A 21,864-nucleotide genomic window follows, 5' to 3' on the forward strand; every position below is an offset into this window, starting at 1 on the left:
TTGCCTTTGAATGAAAAAGTTTATTCTTTCTCAGAGAGGCACATAAAGATTGGAACTGGTATAGCAAAGCAGCCTGTGAAGTCAAGCTAGTGTGGGTTTGAATTATGACTCTGTGATTTCCTCTTGAGTAAAATATTTAACCTCTCTGAGCCTCAGTTTATTCATATACTTGAATATGGATAAGAGGACCTATTTTCCAGGTTTGTGTAAGGCGTTAAGAAGCTAACATGTAAAGTAGCATTGTGCGCTGAGAATTTCAACTCCAGTTGCATGTTAGAATCATCTGGGTGCTCTTAAAAACTACAGATACTCAAGCCCCACCCCTAGAGATTTGGCTTCAATTGGTCTTAGGTTGGTATATTTTAAAAAGCTTTCCATGTGTTTTTAATGTTGACAAAAACTATGCATATATGTGGTTGGCACAAAGCAGGACCCAATAAATAGTAATTTCAAAAAATGTAAAAAAATTATAATAGAAGGCTTCCAGACAGAGGCAGATTTTACTTGAAGCAAACAAGGCGTAAGCTTCAGGACCTTCACTTGCCTAGGATCCTTCGAAGGCTCAGTGAGTTCTCCTCCGGCCTGAGCAGAGGGCACCAGTGGCCCCTCCACCTGGGGTCCCCTGCCTGTGCTATCTAATCCTCTTTCACTTCACTATTTCTCCAGCTGCAAAAGGAACTTTAGATAATGGAAGAGATCAGCCAAATTTCAGAACAAGGATTCAAATTATTTCCATGGAAAATAATTACCCACAAATAGGTAATTCTTGTGATTCTCATTTTACTAGTGTTGAAACCAACCCCTAGAGATTATATGATCTGCCTCAAGTCACAAATCAGCAAATAGTAGCCACAGCAGCACCGTAATAGAATCCATGCATCTTGTCTTACGTTCCTTGCCTGAGCACATGAGCCCATCTCCTGAGCGATGGGGCAGGTCTGTGTTGGTGATCATGCATAAACTGCAGAGGATGGTGCCACTGACCTTTCAAAACTTGCCCCGTTCCTTGTGTAATGGATACATCCTAGGGCCTCACTAGCTTGTGACCTCAGAACAAGGCCATGCAGCTTAATGTCCAAACTACAGCTCTGAGCCCCTGGAGCGGAGAAGTCCATTCCACTGCTGGGTCTATACCCTTATATTCCTTCCTCCTCCAAACCCAGGGAGTGCTTAAGAGGTCATCTGCATCGGTCCCGCACTCACACAGGCCTCGTCCAAGACCCTGGAAAAAGCCCTTGCTGTGTATACAAATGAGTGTATGTTTTTGTAAAATTTGTAAATATTTTATCTTTTTTCCTTTCTTTCTCACTTTAGAGACTGGGTCTTGCTCTGTCGTCCAGGCTGGAGTAAGGTGGTGTAATCAAAGCTCATAGAAGCCTGGAACTCCCGGGCTCAAGTGATGCTCCTGCCTCAGCCTCCCAAAGAGCTGAGACTACAGGCTCACCTGCACCTGCACTCAATTAATTTTGTTAAATTAATTTTTATAAAGACAGAGCCTCTTTGTGTTGCCCAGGCTGGCCTCGAACTCCTGGGCTAAATGATCCTCTGGCCTTGGCTTCCCCCCAAAATTTTAATATTTAAAGAGCAATCAGTTAAGACTTCTGCTACTTTCACTTCTTCATACTCTCCCTGTCTCACTGGAGTGGCTGTGGGCCTTTTATAGGATCTGGTTAAGAGGAAAGTGAATACTGTATATGTTAGATCTAAACAAACAAACAAACAAAAAAACCTTAAAAAATTAAAAATATACATATTTTGTAGAGACAAGGTTTTGTTATGTTGCCCAGGCTAGTCTCAAACTCCTGGCCCTAACTGGTTCTCCTGCCTCAGCCTCCTAAAGTGCTGGGATTACAGGTATAAGCACCTTGCCAGGCCAAAAACATTTTTTTAAGAGAAAGTAAAGTTGGAAATATTCTACATAGTTTTTGTTTTGTTATTTTTTATTTTATTTTATTTTTATTTATTTATTTTTTTGAGATAGAGTCTCGCTCTGTCACCCAGGTTGGAGTACAGTGATGCAATCTCAGCTCACTGCAACCTCCACCTCCCAGGTTTAAGCGATTCTCCTGCCAGCCTGCCGAGTAGCTGGGATTACAGGCACGTGCCATGACGCCCAGCTAATTTTCCTATTTTTAGTAGAGACAGGGTTTCGCCATGTTGGCCAGGCTGATCATGAACTCCTGACCTCAGGTGATCCACCTGCCTTGGCCTCTCAAAGGGAAATACGGTATTTTTAACAGCTTTACTCGGATATTCTTTTTTGATTTTATTTATTTATTTATGAGTCCCCAGTTCTTTTCCATCCAAACACTGTTGAAGTAAGAGACCGATCTGAACACGCTGCCTACTCAGGTATTATTGATACATAAAACGGCATTTTTTTTTTTTTTGAAACAGGCTCTTGCTCTGTCACCCAGGCAGGAGTGCAGTGGCACAAACATTGCTCACTGCAGGCACCATCTCCGGAGCTCAAGTGATCCTCCTGCCTCAATCTCTCATGTAGACCATAGGTATGCACCAGGTATGCACCGTGATGACTGGCTAATTTTTTGATGTTTTTGTAGGGACAGAGTCTCATTTTGTTGCCTAGGCTGGTCTTCAACTCCCGGGCCCAAGCAATTCTCCTACCTCAGCCTCTCAAAGTGCTGGGATTAGAGGCATGAGCCAGCCGGGCACGGGGGCTCACGCCTGTAATCCCAGCACTTTGGGAGGCTGAGGCGGGTGGATCACGAGGTCAAGGGTTTGAGACCATCCTGGCCAACATGGTGAAACACCAGTCTCCACTAAAAATACAAAAATTAGCCAGGCGTGCAGGAACCTGTAGTCCCAGCTACCCGGGAGACTGAGGCAGGAGAATCACTTGAACCTGAGAGGCGGAGGTTGCAGTGAGCCGAGATCATGCCACTACACTCCAGCCTGGGTGACAGAATGAGATTCTGACTCTGTCTCAATAAATAAATAAATAAATAAATAAATAAATAAATAAATAAAGGCGTGAGCCACCATGCTTAGCCTTAAACACGCGTATATTTGAAGTGTACGGTTTGAGGCCGGGCACTGTGGCTCACGCCTGTAATCCCAGCACTGTGGGAGGCCGAGGCCGGCTGATCGCGAGGTCAGGAGATCGAGACCATCCTGGCTAACACAGTGAAACCTCGTCTCTACTAAAAATACAAAAAATTAGCCAGGCGTGGTGGCGGGCGCCTGTAGTCCCAGCTACTCGGGAGGCTGAGGCAGGAGAATGGCGTGAACCCAGGAGGCAGAGCTTGCAGTGAGCCGAGATCGCGCCACTGCACTCCAGCCTGGGCAACAGAGCAAGACTCCGTCCCAAAAAATAATAAAAATAAAAATAGAAAAATAAAGTGTACACTTTGAAATATTTTGACTTATGTTCAGTGTAGCCTGAGATAACATTACTAAGTCAAGATAATGTACATATTCATCACCCTCAAAAGTTTTTTCATACTTCTTAGTAACCCCTCTCTCCTGCCCTCACCCCCATCCCCAGGCCACCACTGATCTGCTTTCTTTCAATATAGATTAATTTGCGTTTTGTATAATTTTCAATAAACAGAATGATATAGTATATACTCCATGTTGTCTGTGTTTTTTCACTCAGCATAATTATTTTAAGATTCATTCATGCTATTACGTCTGTCAATAGTTCATTCCTGGCTGGGCATGGTGGCTCACACCTGCACTCCCAGAACTTTGAGAGGCTGAGGCAAGAGGATCCCTTGAGGCCAGAAGTTTGCAACTAGCCTGGGCAATACAGGGAGATCTTGTCTCTAGAAAAAAATTTAAAAAATAGTTCATTTTTAAATAGTTCATTCCTTTTCATTGCTAACTAGCATCTGATTTTATGGATATGCCATAATTTGCTTATCTATTCAACTATCAAGAGACATTTGAATTGTTTCCAGCCCTGGGTCATTACAAATGAACTGCTATGAACATTGTTGTATATGCCTGTATTATATGACTCGTACTTTCATTTCTCTTGGGTGAACACATGGAAGTAGAATGGCTGGGTCATGTGGTAGATGTATATTTAATTTTTAAGAAACTTCCAGGTTTTTCAAAGTAGTTGTATCATTTTGCATTCCCACTAGCAATGTACAAAAGTACCGGTTAATCCATATCCTTCTTGATACTTAATATGGTCAGTTTTCATTTTAGCTATTCTAGTAAGTGTGGTAGAATTTTATTGTAATTTGAATTTACATTTCCCTAATAACTAATGACGTAAAGTGTCTTTTCATGTGCTTATTGGCTATCTCTATATTTTCTCTATAAAATGTTTTTTCAGACTGGACGCAGTGGCTCACGCCTGTAATCCCAGCACTTTGGGAGGCCAAGGCGGGCGGATCACAAGGTCAGGAGATCAAGACCATCCTGGCTAACACGGTGAAACCTCGTCTCTACTAAAAATACAAAAAATTAGCCAGGCGTGGTGGCGGGCGCCTGTAGTCCCAGCTACTCGGGAGGCTGAGGCAGGAGAATGGTGCGAACCCAGGAGGCAGAGCTTGCACTGACCCTAGATCGTCCCATTGCACTCCAGCCTGGGTGACAGAGCAAGACTCTGTCTCAAAAAAAAAAAAAGTTTTTTGAAACCTTTTGCCCATTTTTTAAAAATATTGGGTTGCTTATCTTCTTCTTATTGGGTTTTGAGAGTTCTTTATGTATTTAGGATACCATCAAACACAGTCTGGCTCCATATGGCCACGATAATATTTCCAAAGCTGATTGCTCAGTCTCAAATAATGCCATGTGTGGGATGCCGCACTCTCACCCCACGCTGCAATATATTCCATATAGTACCCGGCCAAATCAGTCTAAGTCCTTTTTGCTAGCATAGGAGGAAGGAGCTTTTCTCTTAGCGCAGGAGGAACACTAGTTCAGACCTACACATAATCCTGCCTACGGTCTAGTCTTACAACCTCCCATGAGCAAATGCTTTAACAAAAATACACCTACATCTTCCAAGAACCATCACTTTCAGAGACACTCCAGCCTACACTGGCAATTAGAAAAGCAAAAAAAAAAAAAAAAAACTTTTTAAAGTCTCTCACTCTAAAAGCACATAGTCCTGCTAATGATACTCCTAACTTATATCCCTGAATGGAAGGCTGAACATTTTAAACCTTCAGATGCTTTACAACTGCCTGCGGTTGTCTTCACAGTTGTCTCCAAGAACAATTGATGGATTCCTGTGTGTGATTTGCATTTTGTGGATTTTGTTTTGGCAACTTTTCTCCGAAGCAGAGATTTTCATCTCTGTCTCACTCTGTCGCCCAGGCTGGAGTGCAATGTCAAGATCTCAGTTCAGTGCAACCTCCGCCTGCCAGGTTCAAGTGATTCTCATGCCTCAGCCACCCAAGTAGCTGGGATTACAGGTGTGCACCACCACGCCCAGCTAATTTTTGTATTTTTAGTAGAGATGGGATTTCACCACATTGACCAGACTGGTCTCGAACACCTGCTCTCAAGTGATCCACCCACTTCGGCCTACAGGCGTGAGCCACCGCACCAGGCCACCTTATGATTTTGTTAATAACGTTTTCTTTTCACTAACTTACTTTATTGTAAGAAGATAGTATATAATGCATATAACATACAAAATCTGTGTTAATCGACTATGTTATAGATAAGGCTTCTGGTTAACAGTAGTCTATTAATAGTTAAATTTTGGGAGAGTCAAAAGTTATACACAGATTATCAACTGTGCTAGGGGTTGGTGTCTGAAGTCTCTCATTGTTCAAGGGTCAACTGTAGCTATATCGCTGGATCCTGGGAATATGAAAATATTTCCTGAAGTTTTGCCATTTTTTTCTGCCTTGACTCTTTGTTTGTTTGTGGTACTTCTCTACTCAAAATAGAATATTTTTTAATAGGGGGGATAAGCAGGGCAGGCAGGGTCTTGCTCTGTTGCCCAGGCTGGAGTGCACTGGCTCACTGCAGCCTCAACTTCCCGGGCTAAGGTGATCCTCTCACCTCAGCCTCCAGAATAGCTGGGACTACAGGTGCACACCACCATACCTGGCTTTTTTTTTTTTTTTTTTTTTTAATAGGGACAAGGTTGCCCAAGGCTATTCTTAAACTCCTGGCCTCAAGTGATCCTCCTGCCTTGGCCTACCAAAGTGCTGGGATTACAGGTGTGAGCCACTGTACCCAGCCTAGAAACTTCTTTAAGTCATTTTTCTGCCAGATTTTATTGCAGAATCATGAAAATTTTGGAAACAAAAACCAAGTCAAAGGAACTCAAAAGTCACAGTTGTTTGGGAACATTATTATAGCATCAAAAACTATTCAACCCCTCAACAGCCCTTGAGAATTTATCATATTCGATACAGCACCGTCATCATCATCATCTTCACATAAGTATTGCTCTTATTTTTAACACACTTTATATATCACATCTTTTAATAACTCAGAACAGCCCTATGTGATAAATATTATTATCCCCTTTTCACAGATTGAAAAACTGAGGCACAGAGAAAATAATTTGCTAATAGCTAGTAAATGGTGGAATTAAAAATAAAACACAGATTCATTTAACTCTGGAGCCATACTCATGATTGCCTCACCGTATTCACTCCTTCATTCAATAAATGATATGTGTAGGAGCAGATTTACCATGAAGCTAGTAAAGCTCAGGCCTCTTGACTTGTCCAAGCTCCTTCCAAAGCTTGGGAGTGGGGCTCCCTCATGATGTGTTCATGCAGCCGTGTGTGTCTGTAAAACTGGCAATCAGTTCAGACTGTGGTCTCGCCACTCTGGCTCCTCCTCCATCACACGTACCCTCCCATCAAGTGGCACTGGACTGACTGTGGACATTTTTGGGATAATGCTGAATTGGGGATTGGGGGCTACATCTGATTTGAGTTAGTTCACAATCTCTCTTGTGTAAAGTTAAACTATCACTGCCTGTGTCGCTGTAGGAATGGCTTTTAGTAATATTCTTACCATTCACTGCGAGAACTCATCTGGTGGTGTTACAGTTCAACCAAAGGAGTTAACAAATGGTGGAGAAGAAAAAAAATATTTGAGAGGCTGAGGCGAGTGGATCACTTGAGGTCAGGAGTTCGAGACCAGCCTGGCCAAAATGGCAAATCCCCGTCTCTACTAAAAACTCAAGAATTAGCCGAGCGTGGTGGTGCATGCCCATAATCCCAGCTACTTGGGAGGCTGAAGCATAAGAATTGCGTGAACCCAGGAGGCGGAGGTTGCAGTGAGCCAAGATCACACCACTGCACTCCAGCCCGGGCGACAGAGCAAGACTCTGTACCCCACCGCCCCCACCTTGCAGAAAAGTAGAAGCAATTAGAGCAAAAATTACATTTTGGACATTTAAAATTAAACTTGCATAAGAATTCATAAAATTTAAATAAAAGTAGGCTCCTTTTAGAATTAATTAAACCATTAATGAAATTAGGTACAATATAGTATTTAAACATCTTAGAGAGATTTTTATTAAATGGTTTATATAAATGAACATAATTTTTCTGGGTAATGCGCTTATAGGAAGCAGCTTATTCCCCTGTGGTGAATGATGAATCATGAGTTTGATGAAGAACCCGGGCATATTATGACATACAATGGGTGATAAATTTGGGACTCTCTCAGCTTGAATTGTCAGATGAGCAGTGACGGCCAGGTCTCTACCTTCCTGGTACATAGTTACTGAAGCATTTGTCAAATTAATGATCAAATCAATGAGTGAATGAATCATCAGATTTATATACAATCCTCTAGATCGAGACCCCTTGGTTCAGAGAGGCTGGGTGATTTATCTCCCATTGATCAGTGGCAGGATGAGACAAGGACCTGGGTTGCCTCACTTTCAATCCTGCGTTCTTTAATAAGATTTCAAACTGTGAATATTTTCTAGAAGGCTTTAAATAAGTCTCCACAATTTCCAACAACAATAGTACTAAAGTATATCATTTATACCCTGGGGACTGTTGTCCTATAGTTAAGGATGCCTCCTTAGAAAATCCAGGAAACAAGGCAGTGATTGCTTTACACATGCTTTCATATTATCCGACCTAGTTCTGATCAACAATATGCCAACAAAGTGTTGGGGGGAGGGGGGAGTCTCTCCAGATCAAGTGTTTTTAAACTGAGGGTCTTGACCCCTTAGTGGTTAATGAAATTAATTTAGTAACTGACTTTTAAAAATAGAATAAAAAAGAAAATAATCAGATTGCATGGCCACATGGTAAGGGATTAAGTATTATTCAGGGAAAACTTTATACCTTGTCACAAAGTAAAATATATATATATATTTTACCGTGGATCGTAGTCAAAACTTTTCTTAAAAAAAACTAGAGTTGGTGAGGCCGGGCGCGGTGACTCATGCCTGTAATGCCAGCACTTGGGGATCAGATCACGAGGTCAGGAGATGGAGACCATCCTGTCTAACACGGTGAAACCCAGTCTCTACTGAAAATACAAAAAAATTAGCCGGGCGTGGTGGCAGGCGCCTGTAGTCCCAGCTACTCGGGAGGCTGAGGCAGGAGAATGGCGTGAACCCGGGAGGCGGAGCTTGCAGTGAGCAGAGATCCTGCCACTGCACTCCAGCCTGGGCAACAGAGCGAGACTCCGTCTCAAAAAAAAAAAAAAAACCCAGCTAGAGTTGATGATTGAGTGCCTAGCACAGAATAAGAGGGTAACGTTCAGCATAATATGTATTTAGGAAAAGTAAGCCTAGGTATAAATGTAACTGGAGTTGAGGGGGAAAGGAGGAAGAACTACCACAGTTGGGTGGGCTCTTAAATCAAGCACAGAGGAGAAAAAGCTCAGGGCCCACGTGCTGAGGCCAGAGTTCAGGGTTAGAGGTTTCAGCAGACTGGTCTGGAGACCCAGGATCCTGAGAAGCCTCTCACTAGGTGGAGATTCAGCCCGAGTTCAGGTCTGTGATGGAATACAGCTGGAGTTCAATTGCGAGGGGCCAAGGCCAAGCTGAGGTGTCCCTGGGCATGGGCGAGGATTAAGGTGTTGACTTTAAGGTGCGTTGAGCCCAAGTTTCAGGTGTAGTTGATTTTATTCAGTGCTGGGTTTTGAAGGAAACACTTGAAGAATGGACTCTGGATGTGTCCAGCGTCCATTGGAAGTGTATGTAAGAGTACTGGGGAAACTGGAACTGGGAGCCTATTGAATTGTGTGGGATGCAGTAGCCAATGGGGAGGGGATAAGGCAAGGGTCATACAGTGGGCTTAGAAAATCCTCTCTATTACTTGTTTTTTCTTTTCTTTCTTTTTTTTTTTTTCTCGGATTACTCAGTCCATAAACAACTATCTATGAATGATACTGTAATGCTGCTATATTAAATATTATCCAAGTAGAATAATGAGTATAAAAGTGCTATATGTGCCTTTTCGTTAGCATTTTCCTACTGAATCTTTTTCCATTCCTTTATTTTTAACTTTTTCCTTGACTTTTTTTTTTTTTGGAAACCGAGTCTCGCTCTGTCACCCAGGCTGGAGTGCAATGGCACGATTGGCTCACTGCAACCTGTGCCTCCCGGGTTCAAGTGATTCTCCCACCTCAGCCTCCCAAGCAGCTGGGATATTTTGGGCTCCCACCACCATGCCCGGCTAATTTTTTGTTTGTTTGTTTTGCTTTGTTTTTGAGACAGAGTCTCGGTCTGTCACTCCGGCTGGAGTGCAATGGCGCTATCTCAGCCCACTGCAACCTCCACTTCCAGAGTTCAAGCAATTCTCCTGCCTCAGCCTCCTGAGTAGCTGGGATTTTGGGCGCCCGCCACCATGCCCGGCTAATTTATTTTTTTGAGACAGAGTCTTGGTCTGTCACCCAGGCTGGAGTGCAATGGCGCTATCTCAGCCCACTGCAACCTCTGCTTCCAGAGTTCAAGCAATTCTCCTGCCTCAGCCTCCCAAGTAGCTGGGGGTTATAGGCATGTGCCACTATGCCGGGCTAATTTTTGTATTTTCAGTAGAGACAGGGTTTCACCATGTTATCCAGGCTGGTCTCAAACTCCTGACCTCAAGTGATCCACCCGCCTTGGCCTCCCAAAGTGCTGGGATTACAGGCGTGAGCCACCGCCCCTGGCTGGCATTTTGTTTTATTTGTGTCTCTTGTAAATAGGATATAGGTATTTTTAGTTAAAATATATCAATATGTGAAACAGTTTTTTGCTAGGAAGGTGAGTAACTGTCAAGATCCAAAAAGTTTGAAGTAGCAATTACAAAAGAAAAATACTTTAAAATGCTAATTATCTAACTAGATGGATTAAAACGTGGATTAAAACGAATAATTTGCCAACTGGCTCAAAATACAACTCAGTAAATCTTAATCTATGAAATTATACTTTAGAGTAAGTGACCACAAAAAAAGGACTGTGGGGAGCAAATAGTGCTATCAGATCATATTAAACCAATTCCAGAGTACTGGCGATTTGACATCCACCAACTACAACCAGGAGGAAAAAATGATAAAAACATATATTTTGTTTTATTTTATTTATTTTTCGAGACAGAGTCTTGCTCTGTTACCCAGGCTGGAGTGTAGTGCCACCGTCTTGGCTCACTGGAACCTCTATCTTCCAGGCTCAAGCGATTCTCCTGCCTCAGCCTCCAGAGTAGCTGGGATTACATGCGCCCACCACCACGCCTAGTTAATTTTTGTATTTTTAGTAAAGACGGGGTTTCATCATGTTGGCCAGGCTGGTCTTGAACTCCTGACCTCAGGTGATCCACCCGCCTCAGTCTCCCAAAGTGCTGGGATTACAGGCATGAGCCACCATACCTGGCCAAAACATATATTTTAAAATCCTATCTACTTTTAAAATCCTTTGAGACTTTAGAAAAGGGTCAGAATTTAACTTGAAACATTTTATTTATTTTTTGAAGGAGTGTATAGGCTGTAATTGATGGATAGACTGTGGAATTAAACTGGGTACAGCCTCAAGCCCCATCTTTACCTTGTGCAGTGACTCATGCCTGTAATCTCAGCACTTTCGCAGGCTGAGGTGGGCGGATTGTCTGAGCCAGGAATTTGAGACCAGCCAGGGCAAAATAGTGAGACTCCTGTCTCTACAAAAAGTAAAAAAAAAAGAAGTAAGAAAATGATTTGGGTTTTTCCACTCTTTTAACTTTTACTTTTATTTATTTATTTTTTTTCCACAAAACTAGTTCAGAAGGAATTTTTTATTATATATATTATATATAGCATATAATAAAATATATAATATATAATAAAGATATATATTATATATAATAAAATATATTTTGTATATGTATCATTATATATATGATTGTATCATATATATGTATTTGAGACAGGGTCTTCCTCTGTCTCCCAGGTTGGAGTGTAGTGATGCAATCATGGTTCACTGTAACTTTGACCTCCCCAGCTCAAACAATCCTCCCACCTCAACCTCCCAAAAAGGTGGGACTACAGGCACATACCACCATACCCAGCTAATGGTTTTTTTTGTTCTTTTTAGAGATGGGGACTCAGTCTGTTGCCTGGGCTGGTTTCAAATTTCTGGACTCAAGCAATCCTCCTGCCTTGGCCTCCCAAAGTGTGGAGATTACAGGCATAAGCCACTGCACCTAGCTATTCTTTTACTTCTCTAGAAGAAAAATTATGTTTTTAAACGACAGGTTACAAAAGAAGTGACTGATACTGCAATTAATATAACTGGCCTCTACTACAAATTGGGTTCATATCTTTGCACCAATTTTTGTGTATATATGTGTGGGCTAGAATGTTTATGATATATGGTAAGTTTGAGTGAATGTTTTTGGAAGTACATATCACAATGTAAATATAAATAGACATTCTTATTCCTTTTGAAAATGACAGGTGACCATTGTCATTGAAGCTGATAGAGGGCAGCACGGTCTTGTCATTCTAGCAACAGATTCTGAGAAATGGGCCGCGATCCCAGTTTTGCTAACTAAAAGAAGCAGACCAGCTCAGCCATTATTTAAGTGACAGTCATTAAGAGTTCAACACCTTACTGGAACAATGTGACATAATGGCTGGAATCCTGACTTTGTTATTTATCAGCTATGTGACCTTGGGCAAATATTACATAGCCAGGCTCAGTTTCCTCTTCTGTAAATGGGAACAAGAATACCTAGTTCAAAGAGCTGTTATAAGGATAAAATAATATATAGTTCATTAAATATCTAGGATGAAATACATTTCATTAAGTATTTAGAACCGCATCTGGCATGTGGTATGTGCAATAAATGGTAGTGTTATTATTACTGTCTGCCCCAGTAAGCATAATAATACTGTCTCCAAAGTAGTTAGTAGACAATAGAAATATTCATAGCAATAAGTAGAATATAGAAATATTCACGGTGGTAAGTGAAATATAGAAATTGAATTTTTATCTTGCACTAGGCATCCCAAGCTAGACATAAGCAAGACAACCTAACTCTTGACATGGGCAGCATTATCCAGACACGGTTTCCTTGGGCAGCATGTCAGGGTCCTTGACTTTTGAGGATCTAACATCTAAGATTCCCTTTGCCTCCTGGGGCTGGCATTTTGAGGACTTGAGCCAGTAGAAAGCTGGCCTGCCAAAGCCTGTGCTGTCCTCTCACCTGGCATCTCCACTGCTGGACTCCTCTTCCAGGTGCCCTTACTTCCAATTTGTCTGACTCCAGGGAGACCCCTGTCACCATGAAAATTGCCCAGAGTTCCCAAAGTCAGACGCTACCAGCCCTATCCTTTGCATGCCATTGCCTGTGTGGAGTTTGGCCACTCTCCCTAGGACTGGGTGTGAAGACTTCTAGTCTTCCCAGCTAGGAGAGAGTCCACCTTTTCTAATGATGGCTCTCCCACTGCAGCCTTCTCCCAGGTTCTATGTCCTACCCACCCCCAACCTATCCTAGCATGCTGTATGACAAGTGTAAGTATCTAGCATATAGAAGATATTCTGTACATTTTGTTCAATAAATGATGTTTATGCTCATAATGATGAGGGTGGGAGGATATCAGTTGGAAGGGACATGGCCGTGGGTATGGAAACCAACTAGTCAGAATGGACACCAGCCACAGGGCTGGAGAAAAGTCCTGAATGCCCCCCTACAGTACTATGTATTAATGTTTTAATGTGTGGGCTTCTTGAGGATCTCTAGAGAAGGGCTGGGCAGCAGGAGGGCCCTTAGGGGGTCAGGTCAGAGGCCATTCCCAACCAGTATGAGAGATGGTATTTCAAGACAACAATCTCGGTGCTAGGGATGCTTATTGCTTCTAGGGTGATCAGTGTTTTTAGACCTTTTCAGTAGACAGGCCTTGGAATTGTATAACTAGTTTTTAAAGATAAAGCATCTCAAAAATTCATGCAGACACGCACTTCCAATTCAAATTAAGGACTCAGCGTTTTTACTTACCCTCTTCTATATCATATTTGCATCTTCTTTCTTTCACACCAAGAATCCTGATTCTCAAGAACACAAGGAATGACAGAATTAGAATAACTCATAGTTTCAATGCTATTAGCAACACTAACAGTACCACCACTGATGTGTTTACTGAAAACAGCTACATTTTTTTGCCTATGCTATCTCCATTTCCCCCACTTAAAAGCATCTGTTCTTTAACTTCACTAAACAGAGCATGTAGCCATTACATGCTATACTCTCTCTTTCTATGCTCATTTGTCTTAGTTCTATAAGTAATTGTATATTTAATGTTCACCCCCACCCCCCAGTCCTTATGTTGATGTCTTCCTAGTCATTTTGATGGACTGAAGCCCATTCTGTAATATATTCCTGAGGAAAGGCACAGGACAACATATTTCCTGAGAGCAGTTTGTTTGTGTCCTTTATATTTGAGTCCATTTTGCTAGATATAAAATCCTTGGCTTCACTCTCAAGCAGGCTTTCTATAGGTAGAGATAAGATGTCTACCAGTGGCTCCAGAATTATACCTTTCTAGCTTAATAACCCCAGAAGACAGAGAGTTTTGCTTTTTAAATAATTCCAGCAAGTCTTGGGATGAGTTCTGATTGCACTGTCTTGAGTCATGTTCTCATCTTGAAGCCAGTCACTATCGCCAAGTGGATGAAATGCAAAGATGAGCCAGGCATGAATTGCACACCCATTCTGGATCTAAGGAGTGGGATAGCCCCACCCAGGCTAAATGGACCAAGAGTGGGAAGGGATGGATTCCCAAAGGACTATCAGTGTGCTGTCAGTGGAAGAGGCAGGAATCAAGGTTAGATAGGCAAAAGCAATAGGTTGATGCCCACTATAGTTTCACATGTATGGACAGATTTTCCTCAAATTATTTGCCAGTTATTTCAGGGACTTATCCTCCATCTGTCCAACTAGGAATGGAACAGGCCTACTTTTGTGATTGTGACAGCACCTAACAAGAGGCCAGATATTTACTTAGTTGGGCAAAGCTACCTCAACACTCCAATACTTAGATGAATCTGCTCTAACATTGTAATAGTATGAATCCTGTGGCCAGATGTATTGTCATGATCAGTTATTAGGATAAATGCTTAACTGAAAAGACATTCAGACATATCAGTTGACAACAAATATGTGAAACAAAGAGACCAGCAAATAGAAAAACACATTAAGAGAAGGCTCTGACTTTTTGAAATATAATCAGAAATAGAATTTGCTTTTAATGCTGCAAATGGAAACTTCTAATGATAGAACCGGTTAAAATTACATATTAAATCTAAATAAAATTCCATTTCTAGTAGCAGAAGAAGAGAATGTTATGTGTCACTATCAAATGCAACAAATTAATTTGGCAAAAGAATCTTTTGAAGTCAGGGGCTTGAAAAAGTCCAGTTTCGTGGACTGGGTTCCAATTGGGTATCAATATTTTAGATGACAGAAATGAAGTAGCAGTTACTCCATTAGATGGGGAGGGGGTAGGTCTTTTGTAGATAAAGCATTTAGATAACAGAATACAAAGTCATTTTTTAAAATTCTAGCATTTGTCACATGCGTTTTCCCTTCTGATTTTCCTTGTTGCTTGGGCTTGAGCTATGGAATGATTGAACCCTGCCTTTTTCCAGTGATTTCTTACTGCATCTCCCTTAGTACCCATGGGGAGCAGTTACATTAAAATTTAAACATTCCGTTAAAAAAATCTCCCAAATACAATTTACCTACATTGGTATCTCCTTTCATAACTGCTTTAGCTATAACATGTGTACTTCTAAAATAATTAAGGTAGCACAAGAAAATGTGACCTAAGATTACTTCTGAAAAAATAATTAAATAAAACAAGTTCCTTATTGATAATGGTTTGGATTTATGTACCCACCCAAGTCTCAGGTCAAATTGTAATCCCCAGTGTTGAAGGAGGGGGTTCCTGGGAGGTGATTGGATCATGGCGGCAGATTTCCTCCTTGCTGTTCTCATGATAGTGAGTTCTCACAAGATCTGGTTCTTCTTCTTCTTTTTTTTTTTTTTTTAAATAGAGATGGGTTTTGCCATCTTGCCTAGGCTGGTCTTGAATTCCTGACCTCAAGCAATCCACCCACCTGGGCCTCCCAAAGTGCTGGGATTACAGGCATGAGCCACCATGCCTGAGATCTAGTTGTTTATAAGTATGTAGCACCTCCCTCTGCTCTCTCTCCTGCTCCAGCCATGTAAGACATGCCTGCTTCCCCTTCGCCTTCTGCCAAGATTGTAAGTTTCCTGAGGCCTCCCCAGCCATGCTTCCTGTCAGCCTGAAGAACTGTGAGCCAATTAAACCACCTTTCTTTATAAATTACCCAGTCTCGGGTAGTTCTTTATGCAATGCGAGAACAGACTAATACAATCATCTTTTATATTGTCAGTAAAAGCTAAATATTGATTCTGTTTTTCTCTTTACCCCTTTTAAATCTTCATACCACTCATTTAAAAACAATCAGATAACTGGATTTCTCAATTTATGAAGCACAGTAGATTTTGTCAAGGGGACATAACTCCCCACAAACTCGGATAACGTATCTCCTCAAGATACAGTTGAATATGCCTAGAGTTTTAATTATAAGGCACTTTCAGACTTCTCGTCTCAAGTTCAGGTTAAATTGGAATTTTTTAGCATGTAAGAAGATGGAGTAATTTATATACACACACACCAATTTAGACATTCCAGATCCATTCTGATGGACCAAAAAAGTACTGAAAGATAATTTTGGCTTTATAAAATTGTTGCAGAATATATGATTATTATAATTTTGCTCTATTCCAATTTGTCCTTACGTTTGTGCCCTTCACACATGAATACATACTTCTTCAATTTTTTCCCATTTCTCAAAAATCCAAGGATTCTATACATGTGGTACAGCTTGTCCCTGGATTTTCTGACTTCATTTTTGCATAATACTTTAGTCTCCATGAATACATTTCTCTATCAGTTGAAGATCACTAAACTTTTCTTCCCTGAGCAGTATGGAGAAAAAACTCTTTTGTTCAACAGGAACATGGACAATTAGGCTTTTATTAGGTAGAGCATGGGAAATTCATTATGTTCAGTAAGTGTTTCATTTCATCAATTAGGTACTTTTAAAGACCTTTCATGATAGTCACTGGTCCACTAGGGAAATATAACAGTTCATATCATTATCATCATGGAAATGTCTGCTGCTAAATGTCTCAGTTCAAATGACTCATCACTCTCCACGCCAGTGATTTCCAACTTTAACTTCTCAAATCTCTGACCACCCCCTCTTACCCTCTCACTGGCAACAGCTAACCTCACCTCCTACGTTGTAGAGGAAATAGAAGCCACATCTTCTCAATATAAGACATATAAGCCTACCTTTCCTCCTTCCTGTTGTTACAATAGAGAATTTATACTGATTGCTCTTTAATGTTAATCCTTTCTTCCATTCCCTCCCTGCTTCTAAGGAGCACTACTTTATCAGTTATCCTTTTCTGCTCTTGTACATTCAATCTCTCCCCACCCATCTTGATTAGATCCTCCTAATGGAGCTCTAAATACATTTAAGTCATTCCCATTTTTATTTTCATTTATTTTATTTTATTTTGAGACAGAGTTTTGCTCTTGTCGCCCAGGCTGGAATGCAATGGCACAATCTTGGCTCAGTGCAACCTCCACCTCCCAGGTTCAAGTGATTCTCCTGCCTCAGCCTCCTGAGTACCTGAGTACCTGGGATTACAGGTGCCCACCACCACGCCAGCTAATTTTGTATTTACAGTAGAGACGGGGTTTCACCATGTTGGCCAGCCTGGTCTCAAACTCCTGATCTCAGGTGATCTGCCTGCCTCGGCCTCCCAAAGTGCTGGGATTACAGGTGTGAACCACCATGCCAGCCTCATTCCCATTTTTAAAGAAGTCACTCAGTCCCACATCCCCTTCCAACTATAATCTCATCTCTCTCCTTCCCTTTATGGACACACTTTTTGAATGTGTGATTTGTACTTGCTGTTTAGCTGCTGTAGTTACCTTCCCCAAATCCACTTCCCCTTCTTTCTAACAAAAACTGATTTGTGGGAGGGGAGCAGCAATGGGTCCAGCTAAAGAATTACATTTCCCAGCTTCCCTTGCAGCTAGGAGTGGCCATGTGACACAGTTTTGGCCAATGATGTGTGAGCTGAAGTCAGCTGGGAATGTGTAGTGAATGTTTGCTTTCCTGATATAGCACCAGACCTTTCCCCCTTGATGTTTCTTCCTTCTTCCTATCTGAAACACTGATTTGAGGATTAGCAGCCTTCTTGCATTCACAATGGGAAAAAAAAAAAAAAAAAGAAGAAGCCACATACTGAGGATGACAGTGCAGAAAGACAGAAGGATTCTAGAACATTGATGACATTGTGTAATCACTGCACCAGCATGAACCGTCAACCTCTGTCATTCTTGTTATATGAGAGAAATAACCCAATATAGTAAAACTATCGTCAGCAGATTCCATTACATGTGGCCAAGTGCAATTCCTAATCAATGCTCTTGATCTCTACATTTGCTCCTCCTCCACTCACTCTCAAGCCATGTCATTCTGGCTTCTGGCCTGTCATTCCACTGAGCTCACCAATGACCTACATGTTGTGAAATCCAGGGGACATTTTTAGGTTCTCATATTAACCTCTCAGCAGCATTTGCCTCTGCTGTCCATGTCCTCCTTTTTGAAATCATCTCCTCCCATGGCCTCCATGTCCAGTCCTCTCTGGGTTTGCTCGTTCACCTCCAGCTGCTCCCTCTCTGTCTCCTCCACGGGTTCATCTTCCTCTTCTAGCCACACTAACCGTCTTGCAGCCTCTAGGACATACCATGGCCTTTGCCACATGCTGTTCCCTCTGTCCAGAATGCTCTCTTCTCCTTCCCTTTGCCTAACTAACTCTTCCTCATCCTTCAGTTCTCCATTGATTCTCCATGTCTTCAGGGAAGCCTCCCTTGACCTCCTTGTGAGATTTCATTTCCTTGTTGAATACTTCTTCATAGCTCTTAGCCTAGGTGCAACTTCACCTTCTCTAGCATGGCTCCTTGAGTAAGTCATCTCTTCCTTCAGACAGTAAACACTATGAAGAGAGGGGCCAGTCTATTTTTGCTCTTTATTGTATTCCCAAACCCACATAATATGTGCTCAATAATTATTTCGTGAATGAGTAGACGGATCAATGTGTAATTATATAGTGATCTACTTGCTTACTTGCTTATTATCTGTCCTTCTCCATGACAGCGGGAAACAAAACTGTTTAGTACATACAGTTCCTAGCACATCGCGCATGGTACATAGCAGGAAACATTTTAATTTTTGAATCAATGAATAAGGAGGATTCCAAAGGAGACATTCTAGTAGTTCTACCCATAGTATGTCAGTGTTTTGAGGTTTTTATTTTTATTTTTTTACTGTCTTTTAATATAGTTTCTGGTTACAATAGAGCACCAAATACCTTTATTGCCTGTAGAGAAGAGTTATTTGGAAAATGTTACCAAATAGTTTGTTCTCACAATATGTGATGTATAAAATAGACTGTCTATGAAGATCTTGAATCTATACACTTCTCCCTCTCTTCATGGCCACCACCTTACTTGAAATTACTATCATATTTCCCCTGGACCACATTGAACCACACACCTTTCCTTAAGTGTGATTTATTGAACTATATATAAACTTGGATGGCTCAGAGTTTTGATTGACTCTTAAAACCAAGAATCATATCTAATTATATTATCCCCAAAGAAAACTAGGCACATATGGGTGCATAAATAGTTTTTTATTTTGTTGCGGCAGATTATTTCCATTCTGCATTTGACAAAGTGTTTAGTTCAGTTAAAGAAAATAAGTATTTTTAAACTAGCAGCAAATTTTTGTTTTCAAATGACCAAACTGAAAATATTCAGTTAAAATAAAACATCAGTCGTCAGGTGTGGTGGCTCATGCCTGTAATCCCAGCACTTTGGGAGGGTGAGGTGGGAGGATCACTTGAGGCCAGGAGTTCGAGACCAGCCTGGGCAACATAGTGAGACCCTGTCTCTACAAAAAAAAAATTGTTTTTTAAATTGCCATGGTGCGACCCATGTCTGCAGTCCTAGCTACTCAGGAGGCTGATGCGAGAGAATTGCTTGAGCCAAGGCAGTTGAGGCTACAGTGAGCCATGATCACACCACTGTACTCCAGCCTGGGTGACAGAGTGAGATGGTATCTCAAAAAAACAATAATAGGCCAGGCGCAGTGGCTCACACCTGTAATCCCAGCAATTTGGGAGGCCAAGGTGGACAGACCACTTGAGGTCGGGAGTTTGAGACCAGCCTGGCCAACATGGTGAAACCCAGTCCCTACTAAAAAATACAAAAAATTAGCAGGGCTTGGTGACATCTGCCTGTAATCCCTGCTATTTGGGAGGCTGAGGCATGAGAATTGCTTGAACCTGAGAGGCAGAGGTTGCGGTGAGCCGAGATTGCACCACTGCACTCCAGGCTGGGCAAAAGAGCGAGACTCCGTCTCAAAATAAATAAATAAATTAAATAATAATAATAATAAAAAGAAAAAAAATCAGTCAATGACTTTTTAAGTCCTCCCCCTCTTTCCTGCCCCATGAATTCTTAGCCATTAAGGTACCTGAGACGCTCAATGAAGCTGACCAGAAGAATCATTTATGCAACTATGACAGCCCTGAGCACGCCCTCTGCCTATGGTCAGCTCATCTGGCTCCTGCTTCTCTTCTAAGGCCAAGCTCCTGTCTGTCTCCTTGACAGGCCTTCCTTGACTCCTCGTCCTCTCACACACGTGCCACGTCACTTATTACATGTTTACATAAACATACGTGTGGATATTTCCTTTCTCCCCAACCACCCAGGTAAGGGTGAAACAAGTATCTTATACATTGTTTAGCCACAAGGCCTATGATAGAAAATGTTCCACTCCTGCCAATGCTTGTTTTCTTTTTAGCTAATGCAGTTTAACAATCATTTACTATCTGCTGGGCACTGTTACACTCAATAGGTGCTGCTGTTGTTCCCTTCCCACAGATGAGAGTCTAACCAACTTGCGCAAGTCTCACAGTTAGTGAGTAGTGTGCCCCAGACTCAAAACCCAGCTCACCAGATTCCAGAGCTAAGGCTCTAACCATCAGACCACCCTGCTCCTCATCGATATTCCAAGGTGCCAGACTCCAACCAGGCTGCACTTGCTCTAGACTAACTTTGAAGGCATCAGGTGACCAGTTTTGCTCACAACTAGTCAGAGACATTTCACATCGTTCTCAAATGAAATCCTAAGTCTGCAAATAATTAACAAAGAAATCATTTTGGAAACAGCAGGAAGGGGTGATCTGTAGAAACCCACTTTGACATTGGGATGTGCATTTAGACACACAGCTCAGGGCTATAAAAAACCATTACACTAAGATTGCAAAAGCATTAAAAATAAAATTGCCTTATAATTTTTTAGAGAACTGTAAATGGCACCCTATCATCTCTGAGGAAATCTTTCCCTAAAGCTCCAATCCTCTTGGTCACTTGGATGAATAAATTGGCCTGCTTCCTTTTCATCTCTCCATTCTCTGCCCCATCAGGTCAAAAGGAAACCATCTCATTTTAAGACTTGTTGAAGTTTCTAGCTAGTTAAGCTGAAAGCAAGAAAAGTCACTTTGGCCAGGTGTGGTGGCTCCCACCTGTAATCCCAGCACTTTGGGAGGCCGAGGTGGGCGGACCACCTGAGGTTGGGAGTTCGAGACCAACCTGATCAATGTGGAGAAATCCCGTCTCTACTAAAAATACAAAATTAGCCAGATGTGGTGGTGCATGCCTGTAATCCCAGCTACTCGGGAGGCTGAGGCAGGAGAATCGCTTGAACCCGGGAGGCAGAGGTTGTGGTGAGCTAAGATCGAGCCATTGCACTCCAGCCTGGGCAATGAGAGCGAAACTCCGTCTCAAACCAAAAAACAAGAAAGAAAGAAAGAAAGAAAGAGAAAAGTCATTTCATGTTGGCATGATAGTAGAAAGCATTTGGCCACATTTTAATTTAATAATGGAAGATTATTAAGATTTAGCCTCCCCATTTAACTCATAAGGTCGGTTAATACCTTTCCTGTTAAGAAGAAGAAGGAAAAAAAAGCTTTGCAATGTCTTAATTATAGATATTTTAACCAGATTACTCTTTTGTATTTTGAGTGTAAGGCACTATATTATGGACCACTGAGTTCCTTGAAAGCTCAAGAGACTTTAACATTTGGGGAAAAGTCCAGGGGTAAGATAAGTCAGAGGCATAAACCTGCAGCAAAATGGAATTTCTTCAAGTTAGGCATCAGGAGAAGCAACAGATAAAAGCAACTGGCAACTGGAGATATCCTTTTTATTCTCTGGGCTAGAAGCATGCTGGCAGAGGCTTTAACTAACTAAATTTACTTGCAAGTTCTCCGAAGGGAGCGATCATATTGCACGAGGGTAACTTTTCAG

Source organism: Mandrillus leucophaeus, unplaced genomic scaffold (assembly GCF_000951045.1).
Source record: "Mandrillus leucophaeus isolate KB7577 unplaced genomic scaffold, Mleu.le_1.0 Scaffold307, whole genome shotgun sequence".
Lineage (NCBI taxonomy): Eukaryota > Metazoa > Chordata > Mammalia > Primates > Cercopithecidae > Mandrillus > Mandrillus leucophaeus.